The sequence below is a fragment of the Mastomys coucha genome, unplaced genomic scaffold, assembly GCF_008632895.1.
Source record: "Mastomys coucha isolate ucsf_1 unplaced genomic scaffold, UCSF_Mcou_1 pScaffold22, whole genome shotgun sequence".
NCBI classification, from domain to species: domain Eukaryota; kingdom Metazoa; phylum Chordata; class Mammalia; order Rodentia; family Muridae; genus Mastomys; species Mastomys coucha.
This window is the reverse complement of record NW_022196905.1, coordinates 141,883,082-141,899,134: the sequence shown is the minus strand read 5'-3', so window position 1 is coordinate 141,899,134 and position 16,053 is coordinate 141,883,082. Positions and strand designations below refer to the sequence as shown.

The window sequence follows — 16,053 nt, the reverse complement described above, 5'->3', positions numbered from 1 at the left end:
CCCCGAGACAGGGTTTCTCCGTGTAGCCTTGGCTGTCCTGGAACTCACTCTGTAGACCAGGCTGGCTCGACCTCAGAAACCCACCTGCCTCTACCCCCCAAGTGTTGGGATTAAAGGCATGTGCCACCACTGCCCGGCAAGAATTATTTTTAAAAAAATTGCCAAAGCTAAATATATCTGTGGGAAAGCATGCATTGAGAAAGTCAGAAAACAACACTTTAGAAACACAAACAAAAAGGAAGTTAGAAAAACAAAACAAATGGGGGAGGGTGTTCAATTTTATGTACATTGTTGTTTTGCCTGCATGTATGTCTGTAAGAGGATGTCGGACACTCTGGAACTGGAATTCCAGGCAGTTGTGAGCTACCATGTGGGTGTTAGGAACTAAACCCAGGTCCTCTAGAAGAACAGCCAGTGTTTTTAACCACTGAGCTATCTCTCCGGCCCCACAAAAAAAATAAGTTATTACATTAGTAATAGTAAAAGGTGATCAACATTGTAGTCCTCAAGATGTTCTAAAATTTTGTAGGAATTCACTAACACAACAGGACTGCTCTTGCATAGGACCTGGGTTCAGTTCCCAGCAACCACATGGTAGCTCACAATCATCTGTAATTCTATTTGTAAGGGACTCAATGCCCTCTTCCTGGCCTCCATTGGCACTGTTCAAATACAATATACATGCACGTACTCATACATACGTATATACATACACACTCATACATGGAAAATACTCAAACACATAAAATTAGGTAAATGCACCTTTAAAAAGGGGCGGGGGCTGGAGAGATGGCTCAGCAGGTAAGAGCACGGACTGCTCTTCCAAAGGTCCTGAGTTCAAATACCAGCAACCACATCGTGGCTCACAACCACTCGTAATGAAATCTGATGCCTTCTTCTGGTTCATCTGAAGACAGCTACAGTGTATTTTACTTATAATAGTAAATACATCTTTGGGCCAGAACAAGCAGGAACTGAGAGAGCAGGGTCTACTGAAGCGAGCAGGGCCGACTGGAGCGGAAGGAGCAGAGGACCTAAAAGTCAATTCCCAACAACCAGATGAAGGCTTACAACTATCTGTACAGCTACAGTGTGTACTCATATACATAAAATAAAATATATAAAACTTAAGAAAAAAAAAGACACAGGGCACCAAAAAGGAGCTCAAATACACATAAAAAAACAAATATTAAAAAGGTGGTACTCAAGGCTTCAACTGCATATGTAGCAGAGGATGGACTTGTGGGATATCAAAGAAAGGAAAGACCTTAGATCTTGTGAAGGCTCGATGCCCCAATGTAGGGGAATGCCAAGATAGGGAATTAGGAATGGGTGGGTTAGTGAGCAGGGGGAGGAGGGAGGATGAGATACGGGGGGTTTTGGAGGGGAAATGAGGAAGGGATAAAATTTGAAATGTTTTAATTTGAACTGTAATAAAATGTTGGTTAAAAAAAAAAGGTGGTAAAAATAGACTGCAAAAATGGCTCAACAATTAAGAGCCCTGGCTGTTCTTCCAGAGGACCTAGGTTCAATCCTCAGTACCCACAGCACAGCTAAACAATCATATTAATACCAGCTTTTGAAGACTCAAAGCAGCATTCTGGCCTCTATGCTTGCTGCATGCATACTAGGAAACACCTTTACACAGGAAAGGAAGAAAAATAAAAGGATGATAAAACAAACTTCAGGAGAAATATGACTAAGTAACCAGATGTGACAAGTTGCTAGGCATTGTTAGGTGACCCAGGAAATAAAAAGTATTACTAGATAGTTACTTGAAAAAACAACGAAGTGATTCCCTGTTGTTCCCGTCACTTTCAGATGAATACTCAGTAGTTTAAAATGAAAGGGAAAGGCTCTGATACTATTTTTTAAAAAGTGTGTGTGTGTGTGTGTATCGACATATATATATATATATGCACAAAAAAAGACAAATGTCAAAAAAGATGTTAACTTAAAAAAAAAAAACCTGTTTGCAAGACATTATTTAAATAGATGTTTCCTCAGAAACAAATACATCCAAGATCCCCAGAATGATCATCATATAAAACTAGAAAATTTTTAAATTTTAAAACTGGAACTAATTTTAAATTTTAAACTAATTTTAAACTGGACTAATTTTAAAACTGGAAATATGACAAAAATGTCATATGTCCAATTCTATATGATATCTAACTATGGGGCCAAGCTAGCATATGTGAAAAGAAAAGCCAGAAATAAAACTAACATTTATAGAAAATATAATGGCTATTATGTATCTATACAATGAAAAAATGAATCAGAGAAACGTTGTCTCTTTACTGCCATCCTTTAGGATACTTACTACTCGAGAAGAAATCTGACAACAATGTAAAAGATCCAAACACAAAGCTATAAAAGTTTGTGTAAAGTTTTAAGCTAAATGTCCTAAAGATGATTTAGAAAAAGAAATGGAGAGACAGAATTCTCTTCCAAACACACAGTGCTGTAAAGAGGATTCTCTTCACTCCTTGGAGGCTTCAACAACTTAGATGCCAGCCCTCCTTGTCAACACAGGACAAGCTAGGGAGCTGAACCAAGTGTAGAACAACCTCCTTATTTTTAAAATAAGACATTTAAAAGTAACAACATCAGAAACACACTGAGAACTCCTTATGTTGCTGTTTATAAGTAAAGCTGCTTTACAATATTAAATTCTTCAGTAAATTTAGTGGCAAAACCATCTTGAGTTCAAGATACTTCCACACATCCAGAAAGTCACTAGACTGCATACTGCCAAGATTAATCACTGCGACGCACAATCAACTATAAGAGAGAAAGGCACAGCTAGAGTCTAAAGGAATTAATGATGTGTCATGGTGTGGTCCATGAGTACACTCTCCCCAGCCATGTGTGCAATTTACAGACAAGGAGAAACCATGGGTAATATTCTAGCACAACAGAATTGCAAAATCTGGGGGAAAAAAACAGACTATATAGCACACACCACTGCAGAAGAGCTTTTTAGCAAAAAGTAACCAGTTAGAGAAGACTGAAAAGTTTTCAACATTCTACTTCTCAGATGACCAGCTGGGTAGCAACCTTACACACAGGCCTTTAAGAACTGCACTTTGAGCCTGACTTCTGCATGCATACCACAAACTGTCTCCAGGATGGCTATCATTTGAGGAGCACCACTCTGCTCTCCAATGATTGTAACATAAAAACAAAAAGCAATGTTCTGGTCTTCCTGTCTGAATACATTTCTCAGGGAACAGGGAAGAGAAAAAGGTTTTGTTTGTTTTTCCAGCCAGGGTTTCCCTGTGTACCCCTGGCTGTCCCGGAACTTGTAGACTATGCTAACCTCAAACTTACAGAGACACTCTCACCCCACTTTGTCTCCTGAGAGTTGAGATTAAAGGAGTGTGCCACCACCACTACCAGGCTAGAAAACATTTACAAACAAACAAACAAACAAACAAATGATAATGAGCTGGGAACCCAGTCTGGTAGCAGTCTTTATTAGCACAGCATCACAAGGTCCTGAGCCCCCACTCAGGTTAGAGACATACACGCTGGTTGTGAAAGGGAGCCCTGGGATTAAACAGAGACTGCGCTAGGAGCGCCTGCTGCTCTTCCAAAGCACCCATACTGGGTGGGGCTCACAACTACATGTTACTCCAGCTCCAAGGGACACAATGGTCTCTCTTCTGGCATCTCAGGGAATGTGCATGCACACACACACATACAATCCATTCACACAGACATATACATATTCTTAAAAATATTTAAAAGTAGAGGATAACACTAGCATAAAATATGCAAGGCCCTGAACCCAGACTCACATCAGAAATGGAGAAAGGGGAATTTTAAAAGTAATAATGACTCAATTAATAGATAAAACTGTCTTTTGCTGCCTGACAATTTAAGTCAAAGCAATGTCAATTAAACAATAGTTATTTGAAATTGAAAACACAAAAAAAGTTGTTGGAGGACTTTAACTTAAAGACTTACTAAAATAAAACAGATTTCTTACTATCAGTTTGCTCTTCAGGCACTTTATATGCTTATTCTTGGCATAACCTGATCCTATTTGTTTTAATCTAGTAATATCAGAATAAACTTAAAAATTTCCAAATTTAGAAATCCTTGGTGTCAATTAATAGACATCCCTTTGAGTTATCAATTAATGCAAGATTATTATTTATAGTCTAATTTTTAAAGAAAATGCTTTCAAAATTCCAAATTTAAGCCAAAAGTAGGGGAAGCTTCCCCACTGCTTATACACTCCTCAGCTACTACTGAACACAGTTCAGGTTTTTACAATTAGTAATGACAGACATGAACTAGTGTGCTGATGATATATGGGGTGACCTACACTGTCCAATTTAACCTAAATTTAAATCCTTACAAACTTTGTAAAATAATATGCCTAAAAGCAAAAGTTGTAGGACAAAAAGGAAATACCATAAAATGCAAGTGCACTGTGGAATTTCACAGGATATCCCAAGAGACTGAAGTACAGAAGATCCATTTCAAACATTTATCTCTCCAAGTGCCTGGCCCTCTGCAGGAAGCTCTTACGTTACATGGTTGGTCCTAAGACTTAAGTGCTGGGAACTAGCTAGTTTGTGCTTCAGACAAGAAGGAAATGTGGACACATTTGGATCTGTTCCTCACCAAATATATGAGCTATCACTCCAAAGGATATCATTATTTGATGAGGTCCATTTTACTTTTATAAAAAAGGAGAAAGAAAAAAAAAGAGGACCTTAGGAACCAGGAATAAAATATATCTTGATTATGTCTGTGGTCATATTTGTGTCTATAAAACTAATGGTAATACCTCTTCAAGATCTGGCTATGGGTTTTTTTAGGGGGATTACTAAACTTTAGATTATGATCATTTTTGGTATTTTATTTAAAGCTGCAAAAAAGGGTGGGAAAAATAATCATTAACTAGTGAACATAAATGAAGAATTAGATTAAGTATCATACAGCATGTAGTTTAAAAATTTTCACTTGTAAGATAAATTTATTTTATGTGTAAAGGTGTTTTGTGTGCATTTATGCTATATGCTCAACATACATGCAGTGCCTGTGGCAGAAGAGGGCACTAGATTCCCCCATCCCCAAACTAGAGTTACAGATGGTTGTTAACTGCCATGTAGGTACCAGGAATCAAACCTAGGTTCTCTGCAAAAGTAGCCAGGGCTCTTAACTGCTGAACCATCACTACAGCTCCATACAGGTGCTTAAACTATGGATCTAATTACCAGGTAGACTAGATAAACACATCACCCTACCACCAAACAGTATCAATGGAACTCATTACAAAAGGCAAGAATAATATTAGACATTGCTCCACCTAATAAAATTTTTGTTCAATCAAATTCAGTTTTACAAGTAATTCTTAAAACTGGCTTTAAGTATAAAGTGAGTGCCATGTTTCTGGTCATAATAATGACCATAATAACAACACACCCAAAGTTGAACTATATATAAGTCCGAGTTTTCAAACTGCCATGTTAGGTAACTTAACACCTCTAGCTTCTAGTCTTAATAAAGATATTGAAAAGAAATTTACCTATTTGCTAGGTTAAAATAAAAAAGAAATTCATGATTCCTATTTTTAAATCACATTCGCTTTTGCATAAGTAAAATTAATCTCAACTACAGTACATTTCGATCCTTTAAAATGACAACCCAAAAGAATCTCAATATAACATACTGTGCCTAGAAAATTCAAAACAAAGACTTTTCCTTCTGAAGGATTTTTAAACCCTCAGTACAAATTTAAAATCTATTTAATTAAACATATAATTATTCTCATTCCCTTTAAAACTCCTGACACAAAATTTCAAGTTTTACGGTAAAAATTGCCTTATTCATTTGTTTGACAATTACTGAAAATCACATTGAAACATCAGCCCTAGTCTGGAATACTTATTCACTGATCTGAGAAAATATTTAACCATCAAATCACATCCCACTTAACTCTACCAGTTTCAAGCCACAAGTGCATATCCTCCCTTTGCAAAAATTAAATATCTAAGTGCCAAAGATTTACTCAAGACAGCTTATAATCCGTGTGAAAAAAGGGTAATTAGGATTTTTGAGCCGCAAATACCCTATGCTGACCGCTCAGGACATACAAATTCCAATTTCTTCATTTTACAGAATTATTCTATGAAGTTTTGTGATAAAATGAAAACAGAGTCAATAAGAATATTGATTAATTGCCAAAAATTGATTCCTTCACAAACCCTGTTTTCACAACAGCAACCCCTTATCATTAGGGGAGTTAAAAGTTGCTGAACTCAACAATCCCTCCAGTTAAACAAACAGACCCCTCATAGAGCTGTCCAACGCTGCCCAAACTATCCATCCTTTAGTCGAATCAGTCAGTTTCATGAATTGTAGGATTTATCTTCAAGTCCAGTGCTGACTCAGAGGGTAGCTTGTTCCCTAGAGAAAACAACCAACAAAAATCAGAACAGCTACTGCTCATAGGCTCTTTCAACACCCAAGTGGAAAGGACATACTTATTGGGTCCAAATAAAAATTAAAAATTAAAAAAATTAAAAAAAAAATAAAAGAGAGAGAGACAGACAGAGACAGAGATCAACTTTCTTCCAACTACAGAAGGAATCAATAATCGAGGGCATCTATATGCCATGGCAATTGCTTGAAGTGTTCATTCCATTACAGCAAGAATATTAAATAGCCAACAACGTTTATAAGGAAATCTACCACACAGAACCATCTGGTTCCTGATAGAGAAGGCACTATAAATGGCACTTACTACAAAGGCTTAATCTTGTTTGGTTTATCTTTGAAAGGTTGCCTTAGAATATTATGGTAGAGAACATTAATTTCTCCATTCCGAAGCAGTGGGCACACCCAGAGTAGCTTTGCTTCAGGGGTGTTCCTTAAATGCAAGGCTCTATTCTGCAGTTTATTGCTCACTCAACCTGTGAGAAGAGTTAACAGGCACTCTTCTTCAATTCTAACACTGTGACCTTACTTCCTTGGTATATCTAAAACAGAAAGGAAAAAGGGTCTACATGCAAAGCCCTTGAGCTTCAGAATATAGCTCCACAATGCAAGGCAGCCTTTCCTTCCATTCCAATGGTTAGTGGTATTACAAAACTATGCTACTATGAGTCACAGGGGTAGGGGTGGGGGTGGGGAGCAAAGCCAAAAATGTAAAGAAACCCAACAGTTCAAACTAATTCCAAAACACTGAAATGACCAGAGAGAATTATAAAATTGACCAACACAACTTTTCATTTATTATTTTGTGTGGGAGGAAGGGGGCAGGGAGTGGGGGTGGGGTGTTACTGCCTATATTTATGTCTGTGCACCATGTGCCTACTTAGTGCCCTCAGAGGCCAGAAGATGGTTACAGAATCCCTGGAACTGAAATTAGAAGCAGTTGTAAGCTACTACTAGAGTGGTAGGATTAGAACTCATGTCCTTTGGAAAAGTAGCAATTGCTCTTAACTGCTGAGTTAAGAGCCATAATTTTTCACTTTTAAAAACTTTATCAGTGTTAATAAGTAATCAAGTATGTAAACATAATTTAATCAAAAGAACTGTCCTCATTTCCATGTCATAATCTCGGTGCCTTAGATCTCTGATTTGTGGCAGAAGATATACTGGTGACTGTATCCTGAAAGCTGTACTCATTTAAACATAGGCACCTGGCATTTGAGCCAGCTTTTCTTTTTTTTTTCAGTATTCTGTTTAGTCATCATTTTTCCTTACTGATAATATGTATGGAGATACCTAACAAGTGAAGAGACCTTTGAGCCAATAAATGCTATCTATCTATTATGTGCGACCTTTGGGAAATGACTTGACATTCCTGCATGCTGATTCAAATGAGGAAGCTCTCCAATGAAGTGCTGCAACCTCCCAGTGCACCAGAGAAACAAGCCTTCTTTGCCAGCGGTTTTCAAATAGTATTTAGTACTCACAGGCTTCTACTCTGTAAGTGCATCAGGACTCTCTGCCAGTGATCAATTTAAATTTTTGAGCTAATTTTCCCACTATTTACTACATGAGCAAAACATAAATGTGGGCTACAATTAGTTTGCATTTGTATTTTAAAATACTGACATCAATATAACTTGTGCTGAGCTGTAGTATTTTCATGCAGACCACAAATGCTTAAAGGCTTGCTCTTGTCAACTTTGTACTTTACATACACATTGTTACAACTGAAAGGTAATACTCTGCAGTAATCTTTATTTAAACGTACAAATACTCAGAATAAAAGCACACACAATCATCCACAGACCTATGATGTCAACCATGTCAACATAGAAAGGGAGACTGAGGAGTTCCAGAGCAAATGTTATCTCTCACCCACAATCTCAAGCTACTACTAAACAAAATAACCTTAACCTCATCCTTCTAATTAACTGTGGGGGTTAGTGTAATAAATTTGACCCTATAAGTGCCAATTCTGTCTAATTTCAGATCCTGAGGTTATATACAGATTTCACATGAGAGTGCTGCTTAGAACCCATCTGAGCCCTAAGTACAATTTCGATTCACAAGTTCCCAAGAGGTAGAGGTACAAGCGAAGGCTTTGTTGCCATCTCCTGCTGTAGATGCTCTAAGGTCCCTTCTTAACTCTCTCCTACCAGTTCTCACAGTTCTGAAACTTTAGGGGTTTCATATACAATGTGTCTAACTTTGAAGAATTAAAGGCAAAATGTTAGAGATATAAAAGAGAGATGATCATGTACTTTTGCTTTCTATATCTCACAGTCTGCTTTAAAATAACAAATTGAAAGATGAATCAAAAAGAAAAGCCATGGGTACTGTCAGAAAGAACTATCCATAGAATTTAGCTAATGAAATATTAGCAAAATATGAATGTACAGTATGAAAATATAATTTAGAAGCAAGGAAAGACAGACTGACAGACAACAGGCAGACTGACTTTGCCTTGGGTATCATAAGAACTTGGAACTCATGATCAACACTTAAGGGTAATGGCTACTGCAAACAGAGAATCCTACTCCAAGCTTAGCCCCAAGCTCAGGACCATGCCTAAACTAGAATTTTCTTAACAAGTCCTGATGTAAAATCAGACTACAGATTTTGTTTGTTTGAAAGTTCACTGACTAGGTAAAACATTTTAAATTTAGGTTAAACAGAAGAAAAAAGTTTGTAAGTTCTCAACTCTGTAGGTTCTTTTGTTGTGTTTGTTTGTTTGTTTGGTTAGTTGGTTGGTTTTGAAAAGGGGTTTCTTTGTGTGGCCCTGGCTGGCCTCCAACAAAAGCACTGTCTACTTCTGCCTCCCAAGTGCTAGGTTTGAAGTCAGGACCCACAATGCACAGCTCAACTGTGGATCAAATTGGTGTCAGTGGTGGTAGGATTAAAGCACACCTTTAATCCCAGCATTTGGGAAGCAGGCAAATCTCTTGTGAGTTTGACGCTAGCCTGATCTGCAGAAGAAGTTCCAGGACAACCAGGGCTACACAGAGAAACCCTGTCTTGAAGAGACAGACAGACAGACAGACAAATAAAACACCAAAAAAAAAAAAAAAAAAAGAAAAAAAAATTGAAACAAGCCGTACCCATTCTCTAAAACTCATCTCAAGTATTTTCTTTTCCATGAAATTTTATTACCTGCACATACTTATAAATCAGTAAAATTCAACTTCCTTCAAGTTTTCTGGCATCTTGCACTTTTCCCCTCTAGAATTAAATGGCTATGACAAGGAGGTATGAAAATCTTAAAAATACACATAAAAGTGAATGTTACCAATTTGAGGTTTCAGAGTTAGGTCTTGGATGGGGAGAGGGAAGCCTGTACTTGAACATAGTCATCACAGGTGACTGTGATCCATGCTCTTGAAAGCTCCCTGGAATTCCACGGAATAACAGGCATTGAACAAGCTTTAATGCTTATTAATAGTCTATGTGTGACTACAGTAATGGATTAAAATGACAAAAAAGTATTGAACTTTAGAGGATGAAATACACGTATAAGATAAGTAGATACAAACTATAAAAGTCTGATGAATGAGTCACATCACCACAAAAGCAGGTAAGTGGGGAACATTGAGAACTAGAGTAACAGAAATGGTATTGAGAGAAAAAAGGCATTTAACCTCTATCAATGAGGCAAAGAGCTCAATAAACAAGAATTTTTCCAAGACTCCTTAAAGTTAACATTTATATATTTAGTGTTTATGTGCGTTTAAGTGTGGTAGTTAGAGGACAACTTAAATAGTCAATTGTTTACTTCCCGGGGATCAAACTCGGGTCACCAGACTTGGCAGCAAGTTAGCTATGGAGACATCTTGCCAGAGGCAGAACAATGATAAGCAAAGTCCAGAGCAGAGGGAGGTTTACCTGTTTGAAGCTTTTAGTTTCACATCTCCACCCTCTTCATAAAGCTCACACTGTACACTGTGGATGGAACTCATACGGCTGAGTGAGACAGCAACTGTGATCCTTCCTCCTACACAGCTTCACAGGCATGTTCATTCCCATTCTAGATCTTTATCAATCCCACCGTTTGTTTCTTAAACTGAGAACACAGTTTCTTATTGGCACACCTTGTGCTCTGGAGTCATTAGTAAGTACATTAGGGATCAGCTGAACACAGTTCAATATTTACACTGATAGCTATCTTCTATGTGACAAATGCATAGATAGTATATACACAGGGGGCCTGATGGGACACAGCAAGATGCAGGGATATTTCATCTCACCATTCAGAATTCAAAACTTGTCAACTAGTTCTGGAATTTATAATTTAACATTTTTATATACACATTTGACTAACAGATCAGAAAATGGATATGCTGGGAACTGGGGACTGTTGTAAATTTTCAAGAATTTTAGTTTGAAAAATATTTAGTAAAGATCCTGTTACAAGAAAAGTTGTTATGTTCTGATAGTATAAAAAGATCCTCCCCCAAAGATTCCTCATTCAAATTTAAACAAAATGAATCATAAATAAAAGTAAAAGTTTAAACAGTTTTGAGAAGATGATGAACAAGATAGTATGATCAAATACGGAGCCAAAGCACAGGGGAATTCTCCAGAGACTCTACACCAAGGAACTGGATATAACTATAGAAGGTATACACAGCCAAACTGAGTGCAGCAGAGAAGAGTGACTGGGTGAAGTGAGGGACAACCCGCAAACAGGCTGCAAAGGCTGCAAGAGTGCAGCCTTTACTCTAATGACAACTGGGAAGCCATACTGATTGCCATTTTGCTAAGTATATGGTAAGCCAACTGCAAAGGCAAACCACTCCAGGTGCTGAAACAGTGCACAGGAGGAGCCATGATAGAGTCCTGCTAGGCTGGTGTAACGGAAATGCACACGAGTTAACTGCTTGGCATTCTATAGCATGAAGGCAGACAGGATTTCAACAGACGTGACATGAAAAAAGCAGGAAAAGAAACTTCAAATTTCTTGCTCAAGCAATTCTCTTCTGTTTAAAGGACAGATGAGAAAAGGCTGTAACTCAGACAAGTTAGAACATACCCTTCACAGTAAGGAGACATTTTCACATTAATAAGCTACTTAAAGGAGAAGCTGAGGCTGGAAATATGAACCACTTAATATCTTTGCTACCTATAATTTTTATAACATTACAGAAATTATACAAAAAAGAACCTCATAATAATCACACCCAAACCCTGTAGTAAAAATATATTAAAGACAATTAATTATAACAAGGAACAGAAAGTACCTAGGGGCAAGAGAAAGAAGCCCTACTTCCCTCAGTGTTTAGAGACTTAAGATTCCAACTGCAGAGCATGCTATGGTCTTAGGCCCTGGTTCCTCATCAGGACTGACTGCAGAACTTCCCGAAACCCTTTCTATAACTGTCATGTTGAGATGAGCAGAAAACAAATAAGGTACTAAGGGACTAAGTGAGAAATTAAATTCTTAAGATTAGAGTGGGTCCCAGTCAAGCAGGCACTGGTTTTTGTTTATTCACATGTGTTATTATAAACAGTGTTTTACTCACCACTACTACTACTAGGAGCTGGCCTGGAAATCACAAACCTACCCCAGCCTTCTTGTGGGTTGTCCTGGTGGTGTTTATATTTTGGTGTTAATTCTGCTTTCTCAAGAGGAGCTGCTCTGACGAGGAGTGGATCATGTAAGTTCATGTGAACCACCTCCTCCTTTTAACTAGTCAAATAAAGGCACCTGTGATTGGGCAGTGAAAGGGAAAGGTGGGGATGGAGGTTTTAGAGAGTGGGGGGGGGGGGGGGGGGGAGAGGAAGAAGACAGAGGAAGTGGAGGTGGAAGGAAAATGGAACAAAACCACATGGCCCAGAGAAGCCACAGGAGCTCATAGAGTAGTATAGTAGTAAATCAATGTAGGCATACAGTTTATAAATATTGTAACTGAGGTGTGTGTTTTACACAGGCCTATTGGGATTAGAGATTTACTGCAACACCTTCTGAAGGCTGGGATTACAGCCTTGCACCACCATGCCCAGAAAGAAATTTATATTTGGATGGGGAAGGGGAGAGAAAATGTGCCCTCGAATGCCTTTTAATTGGACAAAAGGGGGAAATGTTGGTGTGCTGCTCCTTGCTAAATTGCTCAAAGATTAGAGCCATGTTAATTTCCTAAGATTTTAATTAGGCCTTTCTAGCACTAGTAGTTTAAAGCAGTGCCTTCTTACTGAATATTAGTTTAAATTATTAAAGTGGAGAATTCTTTACATATTGCATATAAAACAAACCCTTCCCTCTTTTGGAGGAGGACATGTTCCCCCACTAACTTTAGTATATATAACAATTGTACACCAAGGCCAAATGTAAACATCTGCTTAAAAGCTTGCACACAAAATTACCCTCTGGTTTATTATATTACTCATGAATTCAGAATCATTTTTAGTAGTTATATATGAGAAGTGAAAACCATTTGAGCTAACTTTAACTTCCCCAAATTTTCAACATTTAAAATATTGGGGATGTGCTGATACTTATTTTAATAACATTTAACTTAATATAAAAATCTAAGTTTTTGTTGAATAAATCATTCTTCATGACACAAAGTAGTTTCCTCTGAGTGGTGAGGAGAGATATATGCATATGTCTATGGGCTGTTTGTACCATGCAGAGAAGTGAGCATCTGGTGTTTTTCTCAGTTTTTCACCACTGTGTATTCTGTGACAGGGCTCTCACTGACTTGGAACTCACCAAATGGCTAGACAAACTGGGCTGCAAACCAGAGGATCGTCCTGTCTCTGTCTCCCAGTGCTGGGATTAAAGGAGCATGTAATCATGCCCAGGGTTTAATGAGTGCTAGGGATCCAAACTCAGATGTTAACTTTATCCACCAAGTCCAAACTCCAGCCCAAACACAAACATTTTTATATTTCAAATGTTTTCTTTCATAGAAACAAAGATAGAAAAAACTATATAGACTTCAAAAAGAAAATGTGTACTTGGAAGACCATGAAAACCCTTACTCTGATTTTGTAACATCCTGAGGTGGCTCTCCTCAAGAATCAGATAAAGTTAAAAACACAAAGTCTACAACTTAAGAAAATGCATACAACCACAGAATAGTTCTCATTTATAGGAGAAAAAAAAAATCACAATGCCAAGAATAAAGGTACTACAGGAAACAATATACTTGAGAAAAATCCCAAAAACTTGTACTCTTTAGAAGAGATCAAAATGCATAACTTTTATCTAGAGATGGCCTTGCTGTTTAGTTAGCTAGCTTAGAACTGGTAACTCTCCTGTGTTAGGCTCCCAGGAGCCAGGCTTACAAGCATTAATGAATCACCAAGCTCAGTGCAGAACCAATTGTTAAGTAACAAGTGAGAACCGAGGATGTAACTCTGGTAAAGCACTTGCCTAGCAGAATGTAAGGTCCTAGAGTTCACTCCTTTAGGCAGTGGGAACAAGCAGGTGGTGCAGGGTAGTGTACAAAGTACCTAATCAAATTTAAAATTAGAATATGAGCACACAAGAAATACAATAGTATCATATTAAACAAAGACAAAAAACTAGCTATGAATAGTACTTTACTGAAATTAAGATTTATTTTATCATTGTTAATTTTTAAGAAAAGGCCTTCAAAGGGGACATGGATAACACCATGGGCACACAAGTGTAGTTCAGAGGATAGTTGTGGGTGGCTGTTTTCTCCTTCCACCAAGTCAGCCCTAGGTTATCAAATTAAGGTTGATGGGTTTGGCACCAAGCCCCTTTACCTACTGAGCCATCTTGCCAGCCCTGAAATAACTTTTTACAAAATGTAAATAATTTTCTACTGTTAAGGCACACAAAATCTTGATTCACAACAGGACAATGCTGGATCCAAGACTTTTCAGGGTTTGTGGTATTTGATTACATTCTTATTTTGAAACCCTTTAATAGCCAAATGAGTAGCTTTCATTTTTTTTTAAGATTTATTTATTTTATGCATATGAGTACACTGTAGCTGTACAGATAGCTGTGAGCCTTCATCTGGTTGTTGGGAATTGACTTTTAGGACCTCTGCTCGCTATGGTAGATCCTACTTTCTCTGGTTGGCCCCACTCACTCAGTCCCTGCTTGCTCAGGCCCAAATATTTATTTATTATTATTATAAATAAGTGCACTGTAGCTGTCTTCAGATGCACCAGAAGAGGGCGTCAGATCTCATTATCAGTGGTTGTGAGCCACCATGTGGTTGCTAGGATTTGAACTCAGGACCTTCGGAAGAGCAGTCAGTGTTCTTACCCATTGGGCCATTTCTCCAACCAATGAGCAGCTTTCAGTTAATCAGCAAATCAAGAACTAAAAATTATGAAATGATACCATAAAGATAAACTTTGTTGGAGGCTGGAGAGACCTGGGTGTCCCCAAACTTGCCCAAAGACCTGAGATGACAAGCTCTTCTGTGGTCTTTTCACTGGTAGTGATCTCTTAAACCACAGCATTTAGATTACTTCAACGGAACACCAGAACAGAGTGGGGTGCTTGCTTCAGCAGGAACTCCTAAAACTAGACTGTACAGAGAAGATGGGCATGCCCACACAACACGACACACTCGTGAGAAACAAGCCTAACCAACATGAGCATGCCATGAGCAGAATCTAGATTTTCAACTAGTAGAAAGGTAGTGTCTTGAGGAAAAGATCAGAAAAGGCAGGAGAAATGACAAACTTAAGCTATTACTTTGTGTGCTAGTATAAAAAAAAAGATTAAGTGTTAAAATGAGCACATGAAAGTTTGGATACCACATTAATCTTTGCAAGCAAAAGAACCATTTTTTTTTCCTTCTCAGTTCACCTAGAGGTGGCTAGGTCAGTTATTGTAGCTGCTTTCATAGCCATTTATCAGCAAAAGAGATAGAAGTGGTTTACAAAATTAAAATACAGGATCAAAATACATAAATAATACTTCAAAGTTTTCAACTGTAAATACTTTGCATCTAAAGAGACAGAAATGTAGCATGACTACTTAAGTAGTGTAGTATAGATCCTGACTGCAGAGAGGCCACAGGAGAAAGTCTCAGGTTTCCCACTCACACTCTTCCACTCATGCAGTTTCTGGCTGACTAGAGAGATATTGAGAAGAGATTTGAACAACTGCCCTCAACTATTTTATAACCAAGAAATGCACTTCTGTTCTATGTAGTCTCCACATTTGGGGATGTGTTTCTGCAGCTTAACCCACACTATTGCACACACTGTGAAGCAAGATGATAAAGCAGTTACCTGAAGCATCATCTCCATTTTACTGATACAGATAGTTGTTTCAACAGCACGTGGGCATACTGCCCCACCTGTAACATGTGACCACTACTAGTTACTAGTTTCAGAACCATTAGTCTAAACATGGAAAGTTATTTAGGAAATGGGGGGAGGGCACGTGCAGGGGACAATCTCATTTTAGTAACATCAGTGTATACAAGATTCATGACCCAGAACTAAAAGCTCAGCATTACCCTTCAGCTTGTTATGTGTTGTTAGGATTCTTCACTGCATATTTATGTATAGTAGGAACAAGAATGGGCTAAAAGTCTGTAATTCTTCTTTCACTAAGACCCTTTACATGAGCCCTATCCTCTAAGACACCTATATGCACATCTA

General features: G+C 37.9%; 1 protein-coding gene across 1 annotated transcript in view; it reads right to left on the bottom strand.

Moving 5' to 3' along the window:
* The window catches only part of Pan3 (poly(A) specific ribonuclease subunit PAN3), a 123,272-nt gene that overhangs the window by 37,748 nt on the left and 69,471 nt on the right, over positions 1–16,053 (bottom strand). The gene's annotated exons all lie outside the window — the stretch shown is intronic.